At 45.3% G+C, this 21,231-nt stretch overlaps 1 protein-coding gene and 1 long non-coding RNA gene across 4 annotated transcripts in view; one reads left to right on the plus strand and one right to left on the minus strand.

Annotated features, from left to right (window-relative positions):
- The window catches only part of SHLD1 (shieldin complex subunit 1), a 39,993-nt gene extending 39,385 nt beyond the window's left edge, over positions 1-608 (minus strand). The window contains exon 1 of the mRNA XM_064415036.1: positions 70-608. The gene's annotated coding sequence lies outside the window, so the exon portion shown is untranslated. The remainder of the gene's footprint in view (positions 1-69) is intronic.
- Positions 609-957: 349 nt separating this feature from the next.
- Positions 958-19,955, plus strand: LOC135297459 (uncharacterized). 3 transcript variants are annotated; one of them, XR_010359464.1, is made up of 4 exons: positions 958-8,664; positions 14,054-14,184; positions 15,404-15,498; positions 15,641-19,955. It is a non-coding gene; the product is annotated as an uncharacterized LOC135297459 (long non-coding RNA). The 3 variants fall into 3 exon arrangements; XR_010359463.1 differs by lacking the exon at positions 14,054-14,184 and having other exon boundaries at positions 15,641-15,803; positions 17,807-19,955; XR_010359462.1 differs by lacking the exon at positions 14,054-14,184 and having other exon boundaries at positions 959-8,664.
- Positions 19,956-21,231: the final 1,276 nt, after the last annotated feature.

Genomic DNA, 21,231 nt, shown 5'->3' on the forward strand with positions numbered 1-21,231 from the left:
GGCTTGCCTGGCTGGCAGCATTGCTGCAGAATGTGATGGATACGGGAGGATGTGAAGCACTGCCCTTACCAGCTGCCCTGCTCAGCAGGTGAGGGGGTTCTCCTCCTCCTCCCGGCCTCCTTTCTTTCCCCTTTTCCTCCAGGCAATATTCGCGCGTTATTTCACAAACCACTCCCTTGGCAGTGAAGCGCCCAAGAGTGACACAGGGCACGGTGCGAGCCAGGAGAGCGGCGTGGGCCAAACCCGGAGCACCCCGCGGCCTGGCCACGGCTGCCGCGCCACCCCCTGAGGGGAAATGCCACCCAAGAGCAGCCAGAGCTCGGGGCAGGGGGCAGCGGAAACACGGGGACAGTGAAATCGCGGCACGGCTGCCGCGGGCCGGGCCGCGCTCGCAGAGCCGCGCCTCGGGCCCTCCGCGCTGCGGCCGGGCCAGCGAGGGCCCTCCCGCCCCGAGGCCGCCGGAGGGCGAGGGGAAGCGGGCAGAAGCCTCACGGCTGGGGGCAGGCGTGACCGGAGGGCCCCGAGCACGGCGTTCTTGGATGAGGAGGGCTGAAGGGGAGCCGGGCAGCGGCGGCAGCGGCGCTCCCTGAGCCGCCCAGAGCGGCTGCGCAGGGCCCGGCCCGCCCCCGCGGGGCTGCGGGTGGAAGGGGCGGGCGGATTTCAAAGTGCTCCCAGCCAGGTTTTCCTGGCAAGGCGTTTAGCTCGGGTTTATGTCTCTGGATTCAGGGGGAGGGGTTTTGGCGCGGTTCGGCAGTGGCGCTGCCCCGTGCCTGGCACACCGGTGCTGACTCGGTCGTTGCACAGCGCTGCAGCCTGGCCGGGCCCTGAGCAGCGCGGGGCTGCAGGGTGCAAACACCACAGCGCGGCCCGAGGAAAAACCAACGCGATTCCACGCGGAACATAAGCTGCCAGCCTTCCTCCGAGGGCCTGCGGAGCTCACGGAGATGTGCGCCGAGGCCGCCCGTGTGCTCCCGGCAGGAGTTTCAGCAGGCGGAAGATTCGCAAACCCCGCTGAGCAGCGGGATACAAACCAGGCTCATTTGGGGCATCCATCGCTTCGGCACCTGGCGCGATCGGTGTGTGCCGCCACAGCCGCAACAGGCGTGGTGACAAGGACATCCCGAGTCTCTGTAGCAGGGAGTGTCGCGGACAAGCGCTGGGTATTTCTCCAGCACAGAGAACGAAGTGCAGCGCACAGCCAGACAGCCCGGGGCGGAGGTCAGGGATCCGCCCTGTCACCGTCTGGGCCGGCAGCGGGACGAAAGCAGCCGGCCGGGAAGAAGTGCTGCCAGGGGAGAGCTGCCTGGGCCCTTTGGCACACTGCTGTGAGAGAGGCTGGGAAGGAGCTGGGAGTTTTTTCCAAGAGCCTTTGGACATCAGAGTTACTGAGGGCAAACTGATGTGTTTAGGAGGAAGTCACTGAAAGGAGGGAAATCAATTTGAAGTCCCGTGACTGCCAAGAGGGCTTTGTTTTTCTCGCAGGTTTGAGCTGGGAAAGGTCTCCACGGGGAGAGCCTTTGGATCTGTGTTTCAGGCACAGCAGTGACTCTGCCTCGCCCTTACAGTGTCTCTCGAGCCAGGCCTGGGCATTTGAGGTCACTGCCCAAGTGGAGATGCAAACCCAGCTACACCCTGAGCTGTAGCTAAGCCTGGGCCCTGCCCTAATGCTAGGCTACCTCTTGCCAGTCGTCTGCGTGCCCAAGAACTACCCCTTCCTCTCTGGGGATGTTCTGTGACCTGGAAGGCAGCACCCCAGCCCTTCATTTCCTTGCAGGGATTGGAGCTGAGCTGTGGAATTCAAAACACCAGCAGATCTGCTTTATGTAGCTCTGGAAGCACATGCAATAGTACAGCATCCAGAAAACAGCCATCTCTGTGATTTCACCCCACTGGATCATGCCAGGGCTCTGCCACTAGGAGAGCTCTGGCAGTGGGGAGCACCACTGGCTCCTGGAAAAGCAAGGAGCTGCAGCAAACAGAACTGCCAAGGAAGCTGTAGTACTCATTAACAAACATGCACAGCTTACCAGTTTCTATTTGTCATACTGGGTGGGCAGCCAAATCTTTGAACTTCATTTCCCTCCTCTCCCTCACCAGAATGAGGAGCTCCTGCAGTGCTGGCACCGCCACCATCGTAGTCTACACATTGTAATCTTTATTCCCTATGAACTGCATTATCAGCAAAAAGATTAAGTTTGCCTGTAGTATTTAGGGCAAGTCTCTGAGTGTGTACTACGCTCCCCTTTATCAGTGCCTTGTTGCTAGCACACGATAAAACTCTACCAGCAGTCATGTCTGAAGCTCGTTAAAATAGAAGGTACGTGAGAGCCAGGAAACTCAGAACTAAACCCCACACTTGACATTTACCAAAGATCAGACTACTGAGAGTCAACTGGGGAAAAGGAAATGCGTTTTCTGACTATTGCAGCTCTGTCACAATGAGATTTTTCAGTGCTGACAGTCTCAGGGCCAGATGGTACAAGCTGTACAGATCCATATCATTGAAGATAATGTGTACCTGCCAACTTACCATCTTAAATACTTAGTACATAACATGAAGAAAAAGAGTCTGTCTTCACAAACAGCAGAACTTGCACATTCATGTCTTTTTAGTTCTTTCCCACTGTCACACCACAGGGGAGCCTGCCTACTTCCTTCTTTCTTACACAATAGCTCGAAGTTAATTTAGTACCTCAAAGCAGAGCAAGAGCTGGATTAATAGAAGCTAATCCAGGAAGTGAGCTGAGTGATGCTAAGGAGACATGAACAAGATTGATCCCTACACAGTTGAATTTAAAAAGATTGTGCTGTTGATTAAGAGAAATTATTTCACCAAAATTTTTGGCCTATACTTCAGTGTTTTGGGTTCACTCCTCACCATGAACTAGTCCTTTGTTCTCAGAACTAAAAGCAAGAAAAAATACCAGTATATTTATATTTAAATTTATTAATTGCATGCATTTTCCTTCTCAGCTCAAGACGCTGTTACTAAAACAGATGGAGTATCAGGCTCGATCCCAGTTTCCATTCTGGAGCTTTCCCCAAGCACAGCAGACAGTGTTTTAGTGGCCTTTGCTCTGAAAAATCCTGTTGTGGTTACCCCAGGAATGAGTGTTTATAGGCTTCAGGCCAGTGTCAGTGAGAAACAGCTCTTCAAACCCACGAGATGAGAAACAGTAACTGGCAGCTCATCTCCACTCCTTCCAAACCAGTGAGGCTTGCTGACAACACTGCAAGCAGCAAAAAGCAGAGGAAGGCTGTAAGAAAAGCTCTTTTCCACCAGTCCACTATCCCATAAAATGTAAGACACCTGGCATTCTCAAGTCACTTTTTGCGTGATCATCATTCCTTCACCTAGAGCCTTTGTGTGCACAGTACAGCTTTGAGAGTGCAGCTCAGCTGCAGAGGCAAAACACATTAACAGCTCTATTATCCATCCTGATTCCTACCAAGGCCAGACCAGGGTTAGCATACTTCTGGGAATATCCTTGCTTTCAGGGAAAAAAAAATAGGTTGGCTACCCTAAAACTCATTGATTTCTCCATATGTGTTACTTGATCAGATGAAGAGTATTACAGTCCCTCCAAATTTGCCAATGTTTTCAGGCCCACATAAACAGACATTGTGTGTTTCATGTTCTGCCACATCAAAGGCAATCACTCAAAGCAGCAGACCTCCCTCTGAAGCGTCAGTTCCACTTAAACTGAAATACCCCTCCTGGTCATTAGTATCTCCAAGCTGTGGTAACTGCAGGGCTCATGCCTTTCAGAGTTTCCACTGAGCTATCACAGAGAACTGATTGTTGACTCAGGTTCCTGGTTAACTCTAGGGTTAACATGTAAGCTATTTTACCTGTTTTTCTAATTTATAAGCTAATCTGCCTGTCTTTCTCATCCACAGTCAAGCAGGCATCTCCCAACCTCATAAACTCTGTTCTGGTAACTTCTCTTCAAGACAGGTGGAGTTCATAAGCAGCAAGCAGTCATCTGCATTACAAAAAGTGGGTCAGCCAGGCAATCAAAAACATTCTTGGCCTTCTCTTCCCTGGCCATAGGACAAATAATGCTTTTTGTTTCCTCCTTCAGTAACAGGAGGTTTAAGCCTTTTGCATGCTGCAGTCAACACCCTGGGGTACAGGAAGTTTCAAAGACCAAATGTTATTTGCTGCTGTACCACATGCCAGTAAATGGACTTTTTTTTTTTTTAATGAATCTCTTGTTGTTGCCGTGACCTGCTTTTTCTTGTATCTTACTTTTTAAGGTGTCACTTCTAAATGAAACATGAAATCATGGTAGCCAGTTTATGTATAAATACTATGTCTTAGAATTCTGTGATTCCAGGAGAAAATGGTTTTCTCTTCAAAAAGTAGTTTACTATGGCAAAGGTTTGACAATGTGAATGTTGGGGATCTTTCAGTACAAGCAGGAGCAGGATTTTTTTTAAATACAGTTCTGTGCCAAACCCCACCTCTCTCCTTTGAGATCCCCTGCTAGAATGGGTGCAGAACCATACCTTCCAGTGCTCTGAGTGATAATACCTTCCCTCTTTTTTGGGCTACCTCCTTGGCATCTGCTGCTGCTTGAACCCACTTTTAATGATAGCTTTTTAGGACCTAACACCATTATTCTTGTTCTGTACAAGATTTTAGATCTGTGGATGCTGATGTAAGGCTCTGTGGGGCCTCATTTCCTCTCTTCTGCATCACAATTGACTAAAATAAAAGCATTAGGTGACTCAGGAGTAGGCGTGAAGCACACTGTAACTTATCTCTCATGATGCTGAAGAGCACAACGTGGGTCTCCCTTAACCAGCATCCTGTTTCCTTCTGCCAGACTTCTCCTCTTGCACTGCATTCCTGTTTAAATCCCCACACTCACATCGTTGCATTCCTGCTGCCCAGGAGTTCTGTTCATCCCAATCGCTCTGCCTGGCTGTGGCACTGCTGCTGCCCATGCAATGCATGCAAAGCAGAAACATTTGGAGTTCCTAAGCTCGTGTCTCAGTCTCCCTTTGGGGCAGAATCTCGCTTTAACCCTTGGGTTACCCTCTGCTGTTTATCCCCTTGCACTCTTGAAATGAGTGATCAACAGTCTCTTCAGCTTCTTAGTTGCTGTACACATCAGCCAGAAACAGGACTCTTTATTTCTGGCAGGAAGCATGTGTCTGAGTTTCCAGTTCTTGTATTCCTGGGATCTGGATGGAAATTGTTACAGCTGGACCTTCATCCCTCTAGACACACATAAATACTCATCAGGGATATGTCATGTTCTCGTGCTGTTGAGCCTTCAGGGAATTTCCAAAAGATCCTTCCAGTTTCACTTGAAGTAAACAGACACAGGAGAACTGTCACAGTCTGGCTGCTTGCCTGGATCTTCCAGCTCCTGATATAGCATGGAGGTACAACAAGAAGTGTCAATTGCAGTAATTGTGCACTTCTCTCCACTGGAAGACCTCCTGTGTTTAGGAGCTGAGCTCACTTCTTTGACTTTCTACACTGCTAGGGTGTCTCCCCTGTCCAGTAGCAGGTTTTTGTTACCAGCAGCACACCAGCTGGTGAGCTCTGACCTCATTACCTAACAATCTGTTAGATTGGATCCAAGAGTTCAGAAGTAACCTGAGATAAGAATGTCCACGTTGACCCTGTTTTTCCTAGAAGCCAGATCAAAGTAGAGTCAGGTCTGTCATCTAAAGGGCTGGTGTTCTGCAGATGGGTGATGATGAACAGTGAAACTGAAGGGCAGAGATTGTAGAGTGCCCAGGGAAATCATCCTCTGCTCTGACACAGCTCAGCACTATTGATTCAGGGAACTTCTGAGTAGTTTTTGCAGTTGTGAGCACATAATTTTACTTTAATTGAGTTTCCACTCATAGGACATAGACTTGACAATGGCTTTGGTGTTAATTTCACCCATCAGTCCTAGGAGAGCATCTTTATAACTTAAAAGGGAGGCTCCGTTCTGATGCCACTCAAGATTTCTTGATTTCAGTCTTACTACCTGCCCCATATATTGTGGTGGGGATATGTTGGGCATTTTGGGGTTTTTTTGATTAGTTACACATTTTCCTATAATTTCTGGATAAAGTCTGTCTCTCTGTGAGATTTGTTCAAGGTGTGTCTACCTCTAACCTCTGCCTTCTGTGTGAGTCACAGCTAAAGGACTAAAGCCCACCAAAAGTCAGGCTTGTGTCAGTGCCTGCATGGGAGGGACATTGCTGAGCTGTAACTCTGCAGAGACACACTGCTCATGGAAAGTGGTGAGATTATGCTCAGGGAGATGTTGGCTTCCAGCTGTTCTCCAGAAATCCACCTGGGCAGGGCAGGGCAGGGCACAGCTGGGCAGGACAGGGCAAGACAGGGCTTTTTCCTGAGCTGTGAAATGCTCACAAAGTCCTGCTGGTTTCTCTGGAGGGCCTGGCAGTAATACCAGAACAAAAAGAAGCTTCTCATTACTGCTTGGGGCTATCAGCAGTGAGAGAGTCGGTTTGGGCTTTCCTTTTCTGAGCTGTCAGCAGAGTAGAAGCACAATGGAAATTGTCCCCCAGGCTGGAGATCAAGAAGGAGGCAAAGCTAAACTTGGCAGAGTGAAGTACTAATGCATAAATTGATCTTCCCCTCAGCCTGGTCAGCCTTCAACTGGATTTTGAGTATCCACATAAGCTGCCCTGATCCAGTGTCACCAACACTGAGAACATGCTGTTATGTAATGAATCTATGTGAGCACCGCAGAAGGAACAGCAAACAGCAAAATTCTGGCCTCCCACTTCACTCTTCACAGCTCCAAAAGCCCCACTCCTACTGGAAGGTTAAACCAACAATGTTTTTTGTTTAAAAAGATTGTAGCCTTGTTGCTGGCTTTTGGCTGTTGTTGCTGGTATCCTTTTAGTTGAATTTATCCATGATCTCCCACAATTATGGAGAGTCCATCCTTTAGGAGCAGGAAGAGCCATGCAGCTTCCAGAACAGCTCAGACTGCTTCTCCATTCCCAGTGCTCACACAGCTCAGGAGAAGGAAAACAGAAGCCTTGGGCTTGCACTGAGGCAGGGGAACCCCAGGAGACCTCTGCCCTGCTGGAGCACGATTCCATGCACTGTGTTCCTGAGTCAGCTGAAGCCAGACTTGAATTCCCTGGATGAAAGCATCAGACTAAGACTGCCTTAAACCCTGAAGTGAGCAGAAACAGAAGAGACCCAGCCTCTGGCCTAAGGCTTATTTACTGCCTAAAGGCAAAGACACTTCACAGACAGAGAGCTGTTCTTAGTCTCCAATGTAAGCTCCTTAACTGCTCTTCTCAAGTGCTCCCTCCCTAATCTTTTATTTTTAGATTAGCTATTTTTAAGAGATTGCTTACTGCCTACTTAGAGGTTTTTGATGCTCACATTTCTCAGTACTGAATGCTGTTTTATTTGCAGTTGCATCACACCAATTATTTATCTACTGGCTGGATCACAGAATTTGACCTTGGCAGGCATGGGAACAGAGACCTCTAATTAAAAAACCCAAGTTACTAAAAGAAAAAAAAAAAGAAAATAAAAATCAAAGCTGCAATGACTCAGTCACTGGGTCACATTACGCTGAGAATACAGCAGATTCTCAGGGTGGAGACCTCTTTTCCAAGGGTGATGCAATCTGCAAGTCCTGACCTCTCAGCACTTTTCAAACCAGGGTGTAATACATAGAATTTGGCAATGTATTTCAGGGCTGTTACACTGACGGATACTCCTCTTGTATTTTCAGTTGTGACTTCAAACTTTCAACTTTTCCCCCTAAAAAGCAGGGGAGGGGGGAGCAGAGAGAACCCTGATTCCCTTAGAAAAAGAAATATGAATTTGCTGATGGACATCTACCAACTGCAATGACCTACTAGCCAAGCATCCTCAGCTCCCAGTGCCAACATCAACAAGCCACTTAAATGGCTTTCCTTCCTGTCACCACTGCCATTCCCATTGCTCCCAGCTCAGGTGGATGGCTCTACAAGATCTTGGAAGGAGCTCCCTGGCTCCACACAGCCCTGCCTCTGCATGGACATCTCTTGTGCAACCTGGTCGAGCTCATGCAGCAAAGAGGTGGATGAAGCATTGCTTGAAATCTGAGGAGCCTGAGCTGCCTGTGTCTGATTTTGATCAGGCCTTCAAAATCAAGGGATAGCAGGTCCAGGACCTGTCAAACCACAACTCCTCTCCAACAACAAATAGAGGATTGGGGGTATTTGTGTGCAGAAGCATCAGAAACAGCTGAGAAGTAGGATACATCTGTCTGCTACTCAGCTACCTGAGCAAAAGAAATCCATGTGCTCACAAAACCCTTTCAGGCTGTTACTACCAATTTTTCCTCCTGATGGAGACAACTGTGCTCAGATTCATTCAAATCTGCTTTTGAGTAGAGAAAGCAGCAGCCTTCTGCCTATTCTGCACCACAGCCCTGTCTGGAAGTTACACAGAGACCAAACCACACTTTCAGTCACTGTGGCTTTGCACTGCAAGGCTTTCAGATCCAAAGCCAGAAGATCGAAGTCAAATGTTTCCAAGTCACATGATGACTGAGCTGATAAGAAGTATTGAATTCCTGGAATGCAGGCATTTTGGAGGAAAATGTATCACTTTTCAGTGGCTACTAGAGTAAATGAACTTCTCTGTACAAGTCATACATATTCAACCTAACAAAGGTAAGCTTAGCAGCTTCTGGCTAATCATCTGTAGGAAAAACAGTACACAAGGAGGGCTTCTGATGCATGAGCACAGCATCAATAATGAATCTCTGTAAAAAAATACCCATTCCCCAACTACACCAAAGAGAAAACCGAAAAGGTTTGATTATAGCTCAGAAGCTCCAGCTGGTCCTGTTCCTCTGACCCAGGTCACTCAGGGCCCAGCATCACAGAGCAGATGCTGCCCATAGCAATTTTTCCTGCAGCTCTGAAAGATTCAAGCCAGGAGCACATTCCAAACAGCAGCATCAGTACAGACAAGTGAGCCAAGACATTTGTAGTGTATTTTTGAAGACCAGTGAGGATCTAACCAGTAACTGCACTTGGCCTCCAAACCACTGCCAAAGATTGTATGTAAACAGCATAGAGATTTTTTTTCTTTTTAATGCTAAAAACAAGGACTGAAATGATTTATATACAATATCTATTTTTACTTTCATACCATTGTTTCCTCTTGCTAGAGGTCATGCCCCTTCCTTCCTTCCTTCCTTCCTTCCTTCCTTCCTTCCTTCCTTCCTTCCTTCCTTCCTTCCTTCCTTCCTTCCTTCCTTCCTTCCTTCCTTCCTTCCTTCCTTCCTTCCTTCCTTCCTTCCTTCCTTCCTTCCTTCCTTCCTTCCTTCCTTCCTTCCTTCCTTCCTTCCTTCCTTCCTTCCTTCCTTCCTTCCTTCCTTCCTTCCTTCCTTCCTTCCTTCCTTCCTTCCTTCCTTCCTTCCTTCCTTCCTTCCTTCCTTCCTTCCTTCCTTTATCAGAAAATAAAACAATGGTATATTTAATATTTCAGTGGGATATATTACTGGATCTAATCTGCTGCTCTCTTACTATCATGGGGAACACGGAGTTACTAAATAGCAAGTTCCCTAAGTAGATTGGAATGAAATCTTGTCTTTTTCAAGTACAGCATGTTCCATGTTACAGAAATTAAAACGGCTACGTGATCCTTGTGAGACCATTGTTCTGGCACTAGATGCATCTTCCCTTCCTGCATTTTCTCCTCCTTTGGGTTTATATGAGAAGAATTCCACATTCCCTCATAAACATCGTGTCTATTGATGCTTCCCTCGCCCTCATAAACTCTGCACTGGTATTTGCTTAGCAATTCCCTGGCACTAGTACCAGTTTCCATAGCAAAAGATGTTAAATGAGACTGTAATCACAAACTCGAGGAACTGCTGAGGACTGAAAGTCAACCAAACCACACATGAAGCAGCACAAAAATGCAAAATATCCTTGGAACACCCCTACTGGGAACTCCCTGAGAGATAGTGGGAAAACATTCCCTTTAGAAATCCTGTCCTGAGCAGAGCATCCAGAGCCTACGAGACACTGAGCTAAAAATGCCAGACTAGATCTGATGTCCAGAGCTGAACTGTCACAGGTAGGACAAGGAACAGATCACAGCCAAATCTGCCCCTTCTGCCCTAAAATGGCTCGGGATGAAACAGCACAGACAAGGCCAAAGAAGGGCAAGCTGCTCCTGCAGGCTGGCACTGGTGTCTGCTCCAGAGGCCACAAGGGAGCAAAGGATGGACTGCCAGCAACCCCCTTGCACTGAAGGCTGTCCATTGATACCCCTAGCAGCCCAAATTTGCCCTTTTCACCTAGGGTACAATCAGGGGGACAGAAATTCACCATGCAAAGGTTGCTCCTTGTTCCTGTTGTCTGTCACTGTCTCTGAGCAGGAAAAGCATTACCTCACTCAGGATATGCATGGATACTGATTCATTAATTTGACACTTTTTAGTGCTAATGGTACATTTGGGTGCCCCTGAATCATGTCAAGTGCAATGAATTTTTACATTAGCACTAATAACAATTACCCATCCAGTTGCCAAGATGAAGGATTAATCTGAATTATCCCCTTGAAAACACTTTTTTTTTTTTTGTGGTGTGTGTGTGCCTTTACAATTACAGATTACAGATAAGGTTCAATCTGCCAAACCAAGGACTAGAGTAAAACTGCCATCTTGTAACACATGTAGTCTCTGTAGTGCTCCAATTTCTTCCTCAAAGGCCTAGCGCGCTTTAAACTAAATTTTTTCCACTTCCCCTGCTCCCCACCACCCCACAAAAAAATTGAGATATTCTTTACACATTCTCTTGCTCATTTAGCTTTGAGGTTGTACGTGCTGTTTTCTTTCAATATTTCTCAAGACAGTAATCTTTACTTCCCTGCCAAGAAATAACTGATCACTGATTCATCACAATGAATGCCAGAGGCCAGCAAGCTGATATATTCGATATTTCTAAAAACATATTTAAATACATTTTTAAATAGTCCTTAAATACTGTGCTACATGCCTCTAGGGATGGCATTCCAGTTCTGGAAGTAATACAGCTTCTCAGTTACTGCAGCCTTGAGCAGCTGTAGAACTTATTGTCACACCTGTGAACAAGCTTAAAGCAAGTACATCTGCAAATATTCTGGGCAGACTTGGGTAAGAGATGGACAGGGGGCGTATGGGTTTTAATCAACACTTGGGCTTTCACACTGATTTTGAGCTAGCTAGAAAGTCAGGCTCACTAGCCACAAGGTTCTTCAGCTCCATCCTCCCCCTGCCCCCCATGACCCCATTAGAAGTGGGCAAATGTCTGTCTGCTTGTATCTTTAGTGGGTCCCCTGCTGCAAGCAGTGTTTTCACACCACAGAACTGCCCTTGCAGCTGTGTCTGGAGAAGGGCCAGAGGGGTCACTTGGTGGTGGAACAGCATGAGAGCTGCCTGGGAGCCAGCTGGTCATCTGCTGCCATTTGGGTTTCCTTCCTCCCACTGCATGGTCAGACCCGCAGTTACAAATCCACAGGCTCTGCCCTAAATCTTCCCACAGCAAATGCCAGCAGGGAGACTGTCATCCCATGACTACTTAGCTGGAAGGGACCTTTGGAAGTCACTCTTGATCCCATACTCCTGGATGATTGCCAGTGTTAAATCAGGTCTGCTGTGGTTTTGTTCAGCAGAAACTTGAACCCCCTTCAAGGATTGAGGTTCTCCCAGTCCCTCTGATGATCTAGAGCACATTTTCCCCATGATGAAGTTTTTCCTAACATCCCAAGCCACAATTTGTGATCTTTGTCCCACCACCAAGGAGAGTTTGGCTCTGCCATCTTTTCAGCTGCCCTTCAAGATGCTGGTGGCTACTGTCACATTTAACTCCTGGTCATGCCAGTACTTTGTTGCTGGCGCTAAAGATGTGACACTTCACAAAGGAGTCACCAAGAGGACCCTGCTGGAGGGTTGTGAGCACTCTCGGCACCTCTCAGCTGAAGTTGCCAGTATTTGCAAACAAGCCACGTAACATCCACGCCAGTGGGTGTGTTACACAATCATGTGCCTTGAGTCAGAGTGCCAAGGGCAAGATTCTCTGCCAGGAATCTCTGAGCAGCTGCTCCTTCAGTCCCCCTGCATCCCTCCTGGAGGGGAGGGACAGGAGATCGTATTGCCTTGAGCTCAGAGATTCATCAAGCACCACCATGTAAACAAAAAATACAAAACATGTAAAAAAGACAAGAAGAATCACTGAAAGATGTTTATTTCCAGGACAAGGCTCAGCCATATTCATAGAAATCTTGTGCAAGGACATGCCAAAGGAGATTGCTGTGGAGCGAAGTCCAAACAAGCATCACAGTCCAGTGTTCAGGAAGTGCCCGTGTGGGCACAATCACCATCACTCAGTGCTGTCCAATTTTAGTGGCAAAGCTCAATTCCAGTACATTCTACTTTCAGTACAGAGGGGGAAAGGAAACCTCAGCAATATTTAAAATAAGAACAAAATAGATCACTGAAGGCGGGCAGCCTAGGTTCCCTACAAGCCAGCACCTAAGACCTTTAGGCTCTTGGAAAGCCATTGGTCCTTCATTTAGGACAAAATCACAGCAAAAGAAGCTAAAGCTTCCCCCAAGCCCAAAGCTACACATGAACACTGATCAGTTCCTAATGACAGCTGTACCTGGCTCTCCCCTCTCCTGTATGTACAAACTGCCTCCCCACCCAAATCAGATGCTGGAGGCAGGGCCACACTTCATTAATCCTTTGCAGCCCTCATGTTCCTTTAAATCCTTATTTACTTGTTCCTGCAGAAAAAGGGGAAAATAGGTATTTGGTGTGTTCTTGACAAAAAGAGGTTTTAATAGGATTCAGGAAGGTTTAAACATATTCCCCACGCAGGATTGGGTTGCATTTTATGGAGAAGTCAGATCCCAAGGGTGTGTAATTCCTGCCTCCCAGAAAACATCTCAGGCTTCCATCAAAACTTTACATTGTGATTTGCAGAGGGTGAATTTTATGGGGTTTTAGTGAAGTGACCTAGAAAAGGCTGTGAGGCTAGACTTATCTCTGAGTACCTAAACAGAGATGTGATGCTCAGCTGCAAGATAAGAGTTTGCTTCAGTGATTCATTGATTTGCAGTGACTTAAACAGAGCTGCTTGCTTTGTGAGTCAACATTTCACAATATTTGGGTGCAGAACCTGACTCCCAACCACCCTGATGAAGTAATTTATGGATAGGAAGAGATTCTTACAAGACTGGAGTTGACTTGATACACTGATTTAAAAATGGTATCTTTCTGTGACCTTCTAACTGCAATAATCCTAATTGCACTTTGCCAACTGAGAGGATGATGTCACAATGCTGACAAATGGGCAAAGGACGGGGTGGTTTGACTGCACTACTGTGATCCTGGTAAATTAATTTCATGACCTTATGCCTTGTATTCCTGCTTGTGAAAGTGGAGGGAACTAAAACCTCATTTCTTCCCCTATGTGGTTGTGCTGCCTGTTCAGATGATAACTTTTCAAGAGAGGACAATGCAAAGCAAAGCACAACCCAGGAAGAATACTAAAGCAATAATCAATGTCATGCATTTTTTTGGCATCGGTTTGCAAAAGGGATTTAGTGGTTATAAATTGCTGTGGGGCCATGGCAAGAATTGTAGAGAACTCTGGTTTTTAGAAATGAGGCAAAATCTGCTTTTATAGGAAGAATTTATGGATGATCAGTAAGTGAAATCATCTTTTACTTCCCAAAGAAACAGAAAGATTAAATAAAATCCTGAAGTGCCTTATTTTCAGTAATGGTAAGATAAAACAAAGTGAGAGTTATTAATCTGAGACATGTAGGATTAAAACAAATTTGGGAAGACAAAAGGAAGAAACGCAGAGATAGTTACAGTTTGGTTAAAACAGCAGAGCTTGTGTTACCCATCACATGCCCTGAGCTGAGCTCAGCAATAAACCAGGGGCTTGGTCTGACAAAGAGGGACCTTTTCCTCTTCTAACTCAGGTGTGTTAATAAAGAAGAATATATGTTTGCTTGGGAATTCTTATTTCTGGCATGCTCACTAAATTCTTTTAGGTTGCCAGTTGAAGTGCTGTGGGTCACATGGGAAGACTCATTACTTGTCCGGTAAAGAGGATGTGAAAAGATCCATAACTGATTGATGTCAGCTTCCCCCCAATTTCCACTTCAGCAACACTTTAAACTAGGTCAGAGCATTAATTAATTTTTGTATGAAATCTCCCCTCAGCCCATCCAGCATCCCATTGGCTAGTTAATTAAACTCAGCACCATTATTTGGCTGCTACTTTGCAGCAAGAAAAAGAAAAAGCCAGTAATTATCCACTGGGGGAACAAATTAATTAGGTTACTATGTGTTAATGCTCAGCAGCTCTCTTGTAGCTAGAAGCCAGAGTCCTTTCTGTCCTGCCTGGGTTTCTGGAAGGTAACTGGGTCACAGGAACATGTGCCTTGGCTTCAGCCTTTGCTGTACTTCCTCTTGACAAATCTTTGTTGAAGATAATCTCCTTAAAATAGAGGCTGTTTCTTCCTGCCTTCTTGCTGGAAACAGGCTCCCTGAGCACCTTACAAGGACCTTGGAAAAGTTTGACTTCATGCTGGCAATCAGCTGGGCTTTCCATTCCTGGAGCAACCTCCAGAAAGCCAGGCAGGGTTTCTCATGAGCTTTGCTGGCCACCCACTGCAGGTGCCTGCCCAGGTGTGCCCCAGATGCCTATCCTTGATGGGAATTATCACATCAGGTAACTCCCATCCATCACACCTGGCCTGTGTGCAGTGGGATGCAGCAATATTTACACAAGAATCTGATTCCTGTTTTGGGATAGGTCTGTGCTGCTCAACTGGCAAAAAAGTCCTGATGCTCACAGTTTTTAAAAAGAGAATCCAACGCCAATAAAATGTCACTTATATCCTGACTGGTGAATTTATACTATAAAAATGCAATTTCATACTTGGAATGTATGAGGAATAGCTGAAGAGATCAAACAAGATAATTGCCAAGGCAGTAAAATCAGAGAGACCATGGCAAACAGATAGGTTGAACTAGGGGTCAAAAGGACAGAGGTTCTCCCCTAGCTGGCCACCAGAATAATTTCCCTGCAACAGAAGGAACTTGCCTGTGTTGCACCAGAAAACTCCTGGTGTTTGAAGCCGTGCATTTTGTGCTGACAATACAGCTTTTACAATGACAATACAGGTTTTTGTGCAATACAGCTTTTAGTCCTAAAGCCAAGCACAATTTTCTCAGTTATTCACATTACACCAGCAGTATCCATAGGGATATGCCATTGTGCAGCACCTCTGAGACTGAGTGCCACAAACTTGCAAGCAAATCCTATATTTTTGTCTTTGCAAAACCTTTCCCACTGATAATTAATCCCTAATGCCAACGTTCTTTCTTCTCTGTAGGGAAAATTGTTGGCAGCTTTTTTCAAGCCAGGCTTCATACCCCATGGCTCCTTTGCTATCCCTATCCAAGATGCTGCTGTTCTTAGAAGTGCCAGGTATGGTGCAGTATTTTGTCTGGGAAAATAATAGAGTCATGCCTATTCTTTGCAATCTGAGTATGATAAAAGACAAATTAGGCTACTTCCAAACCCTCAGCTCTCATGAACTCTTAACCTGTCTTCCAATTTTGTCTTCCAGATTTTATCTGCATCTATCTAAAGTTTATGTGCAGTTTGTGCAAGATGCAATCTCACCATGAGATAAAGAAGATACAACGATTGCATACTTCAGAAGGAAAAAGCAGACTTGTAAAACACTGCTTTATCCTAGAATTTTTTTCTCTTAACACAACAGTTGAAAGGTAATGTCTGATGTAAACAATGACAATTACTTCCTCTTGCCTTTTGAATTCTGCCAATTGCAGTAAAGAGGCTTTGTACTGCTCATAAAGTAATGCACAGTAGTTTATTGTTTATAAAGTAGTTGTGCACGCTGAAATATAAAGCAGCCAAACATCAGAAAATAGAGTTAAGATCTCAACTCTTCTGAATTTGAAGGGTTACACACTTATATTGGCCCTGTAGGCTTTGCTGACCTGCAATGAGGACTGGTTGCTTTCCTTCCCTCACACCAGTCTCTACAATGTTCTCAACCCTTGCCCTCCTTTAGAGAGGCATTCAGTGGATAAGTCACTAAATCATTGATGGATGCAGATGCTGGATCAGGCCTTTAGCAAATAAAAAATCACTTATTGGGTTGGAGACAGCTGAGTGGAGTGTAGGGGACTTGTGGACATGCTTTCCAGCTAATAATTTATTCCCATGGATAATCCTCCATTGTGCAAACAGTCCCACTGAACACAGGAATTACAGTTAAGGACAGCAGGATGAAACCCTGAGATAAGATGCAGAGTAAACAAAGTATGCTATTAAAGCTATTAATTAATGTGTACTAATAGGCACCTAATGAATACAGAATGGCCATGAGTCACGAAGCTTCACTTCTTCCTGAGCTTATCAGCAAAACTGTTCTCAGTGCAAAGCCAGAGTGCCATTTTTAAATATAGCTACTGTCCATAAGCTGAGGCTGTGACCTGTCTGTGACTGGGCAACTGGAGGTGACAATGTCACCCTGGGCATAAAGTTTCGACAGGAGCTCAGTGTTTTCTGTTCAAGTCACTCTCTCTGCTATCCTCTCAGCTAGGGATAATTTTGATTTATGTTTTTAACATGCTTAATTTCTTTTGCCCAGTACTCTGAGAAAAGTCAAGGTTTACTTATCTAGCCAATGTGTTTATATTTTCCTATTTTCCAATACATTCTGAATCTGTACACTGGTTTTGGACTATACTGACAAAGGGGCAAGGCCATGGGAAAATACATCACGAGATGTCCCATGTCATTTGCAAGCCAGATTCCCAGCACCTGAAAGGATGCAGGATCTGCTGTCCATCTTTATTCCTATTTTCATTCTACTGTACTACAATACCTGTTTTATTATGCCCCTTGTTCTTGGGGTTTTCTTATTGAGATCTGGAAGAGCCATGCACCATCTCGCCCACTTACCCTCCCAGGGGTGCACAGCAGGATCTGGGTCACGTTGGGCAGAGGATGCACAGGCAGGACAGAGAGGCAGAGCTCATGTGCCACTTCTGGGGGAAAACCTGCTGCATAAAATTAGTCTTTAAAACACACAAGTGGGAGAGAGATGCTGACAAAAACTTTTCTACTCCAGAATCTGTAATATTTAATTTTAAAACATTTTGTGAAAGGTGCTGCAACTCAGTTGATAAATATAAAACCACCTCTGAGTGGTGAAGGCGTTTGTGCAAGAGCATCAATTGGAAAACAAGATATCTTTGTTTTATTTCTACAGTAGTTTGACAAATACTTTCCTCGTTGAAACAAAAAGGATTTTCTGAATACTTATTTTTGTAGAAACATCTGCTGTGTGGGAAGTTATTTGACCAAAAAAACATATCTCTTTATTTATATTAGAAAGTTCTAAAAGTCTGGAGCATGTTACAAAACAAAGCAAAGAGAAATAAACAGGAAATAAGTGACCGAGTAGTCACAACATTTTAAGGTCAGTTCCCCTTGCTTTGGGTTTAAGTTGTACTCTTTCCCAATGTGTATTTTTTTCAAGGAATTTTCTCTTTCTGCCTTTTTTTTGGTGACTCTTTTTCCTTTCCTGCTGTAATTGAATTATTCCCTTTGGTCCTCTAGAGGGTTTGAAAACAAGTAAACTTTATTTCTACTTCACACTGGGTGTGACAATGCCTATGCACAAGTCACAAACTGCGCTTCAGAATATGTCAAACCCTGGTTCACTGACTGCCTTTTCAATCACTTTGATTTGATCCAGCCTGATCTTTGGTGTGCTTCAGGATCCTTTGCAGAAGATCCATGGGAGAGAGACATTGGAAAGCTCACCTAACAGTTTGTTGAGGCAGGGCAGTCTCCTGCCTCAGAATCAACCTGCTCCATTCAAAATCCTCCCAGTAATTCCATCTCTGGGATTTTCCAGGCATCTCATCCACCCATTCCCCAGAGGAGTCCTCATTTCAGGCAGCATCTAAGAATCTCCACAGATTTTGGCTGCATGCACACAGTCCTGAGATCTGCTGAAAAAGAGGTTTCTGCTCTTGGACTCTCAGTGTTCATTAGCCTGAAAGACCTTATTGTGGCCTTTCAGTACTTGAAGGAGGCTTGTGAGAAACAAGGAGAGAGACCTTTTACCAGGGCCTGTAATAACGGGGCACAGGGTAATGGTTTTCAGCTGAAGGAGGGTGGGTGTAGATTGGACATCAAGAATTAGTGAGGCACTGGAGCAAGCTGCCCAGAGAAGTTGTGGATGCCCCATCCCTGGAAGGGTTCAAGGCTAAATTGGATGGAGCTCTGAGAACCCTGATCTAGTGCAAGGTGCCCCTGCCCATGGCAGGATAAAATGGTCTTCAAAGGCCCTTTCCAATACAAACCATGCTATAATTCTGTGTCCTTTAAAGCTTCCTTCCAACCCAAACCATTCTGTGATTCTAGTTCTGGTGAACAAGGGTGAATGTTTAGTCTCTAAAAAAAGTCCTTTGAGTTTCTTATTATCCTTTTACACAAATTATGTTTGGACCCCACAGGATACTGGAATTCTGGTTTAATAATGTTAAAAACTGGTTCAGTTCTTGAGGGTTGTAACTATTTGTGGATCAATACTTTGAATGAAAACAGCAGAAATAATTACAGCTGTTGTAGAAGAGAGCAGGAAAACACTACAGGCATACCATTAACACTGAGATCATTTCTGTGCTCATTTTACTCCTCAATGCTACCCATTCATCTGTTCTTTAGGAATGTGAAAGTTTTGTATAGTGCCTAACTGGCCATAGTTCAATACTATCAGAATTTAAAGGCAAATACTTTTCCACCTTGGGAGTAGGTGGGTGCTGTTTCTGGAGCAGCCTCTCTCCAGAGAACATGAGCCCAAGGCAATTGCTAACAAAACTGGTGAGCACCACAGATCACCACCCTGCAAACTAGAGAAGGTTTTTTTTTTGCAGCCCAGAGAACTGCAAGGTGCAATAAAAAGATACTCTCTGCCACCTCAAACTGTGTCTCTCCAGCCAGTAGCACCCCCAGGGAACTTGCTGTGCTCTGTGCTGCTCTGGGTTCAGGATGACCCCTCAGCCCGGGACTGCAGCACTGCTCCTCCTCACCAGGAGCCTTCCCCACGGGCTCTTTTAATCATTATTTCACCCAACTCCTCAGCAGGGTCAGGTCCCTGGAGGAAGAGCTGCAATACAGCACAGAGGTTTTGCCCTTCTGCAGTTTTTCCAGTGAAAACGAGTTTCCCTGGACTGTGAGCAGCAGCTGAGCTTTGCAGCTGCAATCTCACTGGCAGGGCTGCCAGCAGCTCCAGGACAGAGGCTCACACACTTCAGTTAATCAGTCATTTATCTGTCTGGGGCCTGTCTGTGCCTTATCTGTGCTGCCCATGCACACAGGCTTGGGACCAGGCCAGTACTCCAGCACACTTGGATGTCTTTTGCTCCCATGGCTGAGAGCAGCTGGGCAGGATTTTCAGTGCTTTTCTGTGAGGCTTTTTTTCCACATAAAAGAGTGTTCACATCAACCAACAGGCTGCCTTTGAGTTCTCACTACCTCACACCAGTTACAGCCTAGGCCTTGCAGCTCTTATTTTGCTGCTTTTGGTCCTAGTACTTTTTTTTTTTTTGAGAATATCCATTGAACACTCCAATAGATTTTGCAGTGTTTCCAGAGTTTATCTATACTTGTCTGCAGTGAACCTGATAAACCAGTTTTTGCTGTCGCACAAATGCTATGCATTGTTCAGCTCTACAATGTGTCTTTTATCACTTATCTTGCATTTTCTTGGGGATTGCTCTTAACTGTTAAAGCTTTGACTAAAAGGTAAATGGCAAACTTGTGAACAGCTTCACCTGGAGAACTGTCAGACTCAGCAAAGGATGCTGACATCTTTTAAGTTACATATACCCATATCTATCCTCAAGTTTGAAAATGAGAGTTCTTTGTTCTTCTCAGCAAGGAAAATAAGAGTCAGAATTATTCAAAAAGTTTTCTTGGCTTGTATTTTATTAACCTTATTAAAAATTAAAAAAAAAGGTTAGTTTTTTGATATTTCCAAAGCTGTGGGCAGAATAGGAATGTTTTGTTTACAAGAGTTACTGGCTGAGCACAACAGAGAGAGCTAAGAGTACAGAGTAAGCATAAAGTAAGTGACATGTACTCACATTTCCCCTCAGAATTCCACTTTGAGGTGGCTCACCCTTTTATATAGTGCCTAACTGGCCATAATTCAATACTATCAGAATTTAAAGACAAATACTATTTCACCTTGGGAGTAGGTGGATGCTGTTTTGGAGCAGCCTCTCTCTGCAACACAGTCTGAGCCCAAGGCAATTGCTAACAAAATTGGTAAGCACCTTTAAACATAAATTGATAAATCTGCTTGAGCTGCTCTTTGTCACAAGCAGTTCCCTAAAAACTAAGGGCAACTCAGCTTCTGCCCGCTGATGTCCCCACTTAAACCAAGGCAGCTCAAACATTCATCCAACATGAATTTGAATTGTTTCAGCCCACTGGCTCAACACAGAGCTAACCTCATTAAAAACCTGCATCAGAACAGAACCCTAAGCAAACCCCCCCCTTTCTGACTGAGAACTGTCCTAGCTCAGTGACAGGTTAGACAAGGGAGAGTACAAAGGACAGGTAGGAGTGCAGGAGGAGGTGTAGCAGACCCAAAATGCTGCAGCCAGATGTTGGGCCAGCTTAAGGCAGGGACACCCTCAACTTCTCCTCAGGCTGAACTTTGCTTCCAAGAAAGAAACTGTTTCTGTGATGTGGCTGCAGGAACAACAGCACAGTAACCTTGGGTGTTGCAGTAAACATGGGAATTGATACTCTTTAATAACCATAAAAAGGAAGATGACATTTCAGTCTACTTTTAAGGACTTTCATGTCAATAAATGAGGCCATATGTGTGGCAGATGGGGGACAGGAAAAGCTAACATTTTCCCCCAATTAGATTTGTCCCATTTACTTTCTCCATATTGGTACATTCAATAGAGGCACACTTCAAGAAATGTTAAGTCTGGAAGTACAGAGATCCAATGGACAAAAAGTAGCAAATTTCAGGCTCTGTTGGGTCTTTGGTGTTCACACAGGTCACTGAGAACACCATTGTCCTTCTCCCCTGGCAAGCACTGGGCACCACCACACCACAAACCCCACGCTGCAGTTACTCCTTACCTGCAGAAT

This window comes from Passer domesticus, chromosome 3 (genome assembly GCF_036417665.1).
Source record: "Passer domesticus isolate bPasDom1 chromosome 3, bPasDom1.hap1, whole genome shotgun sequence".
Lineage (NCBI taxonomy): Eukaryota > Metazoa > Chordata > Aves > Passeriformes > Passeridae > Passer > Passer domesticus.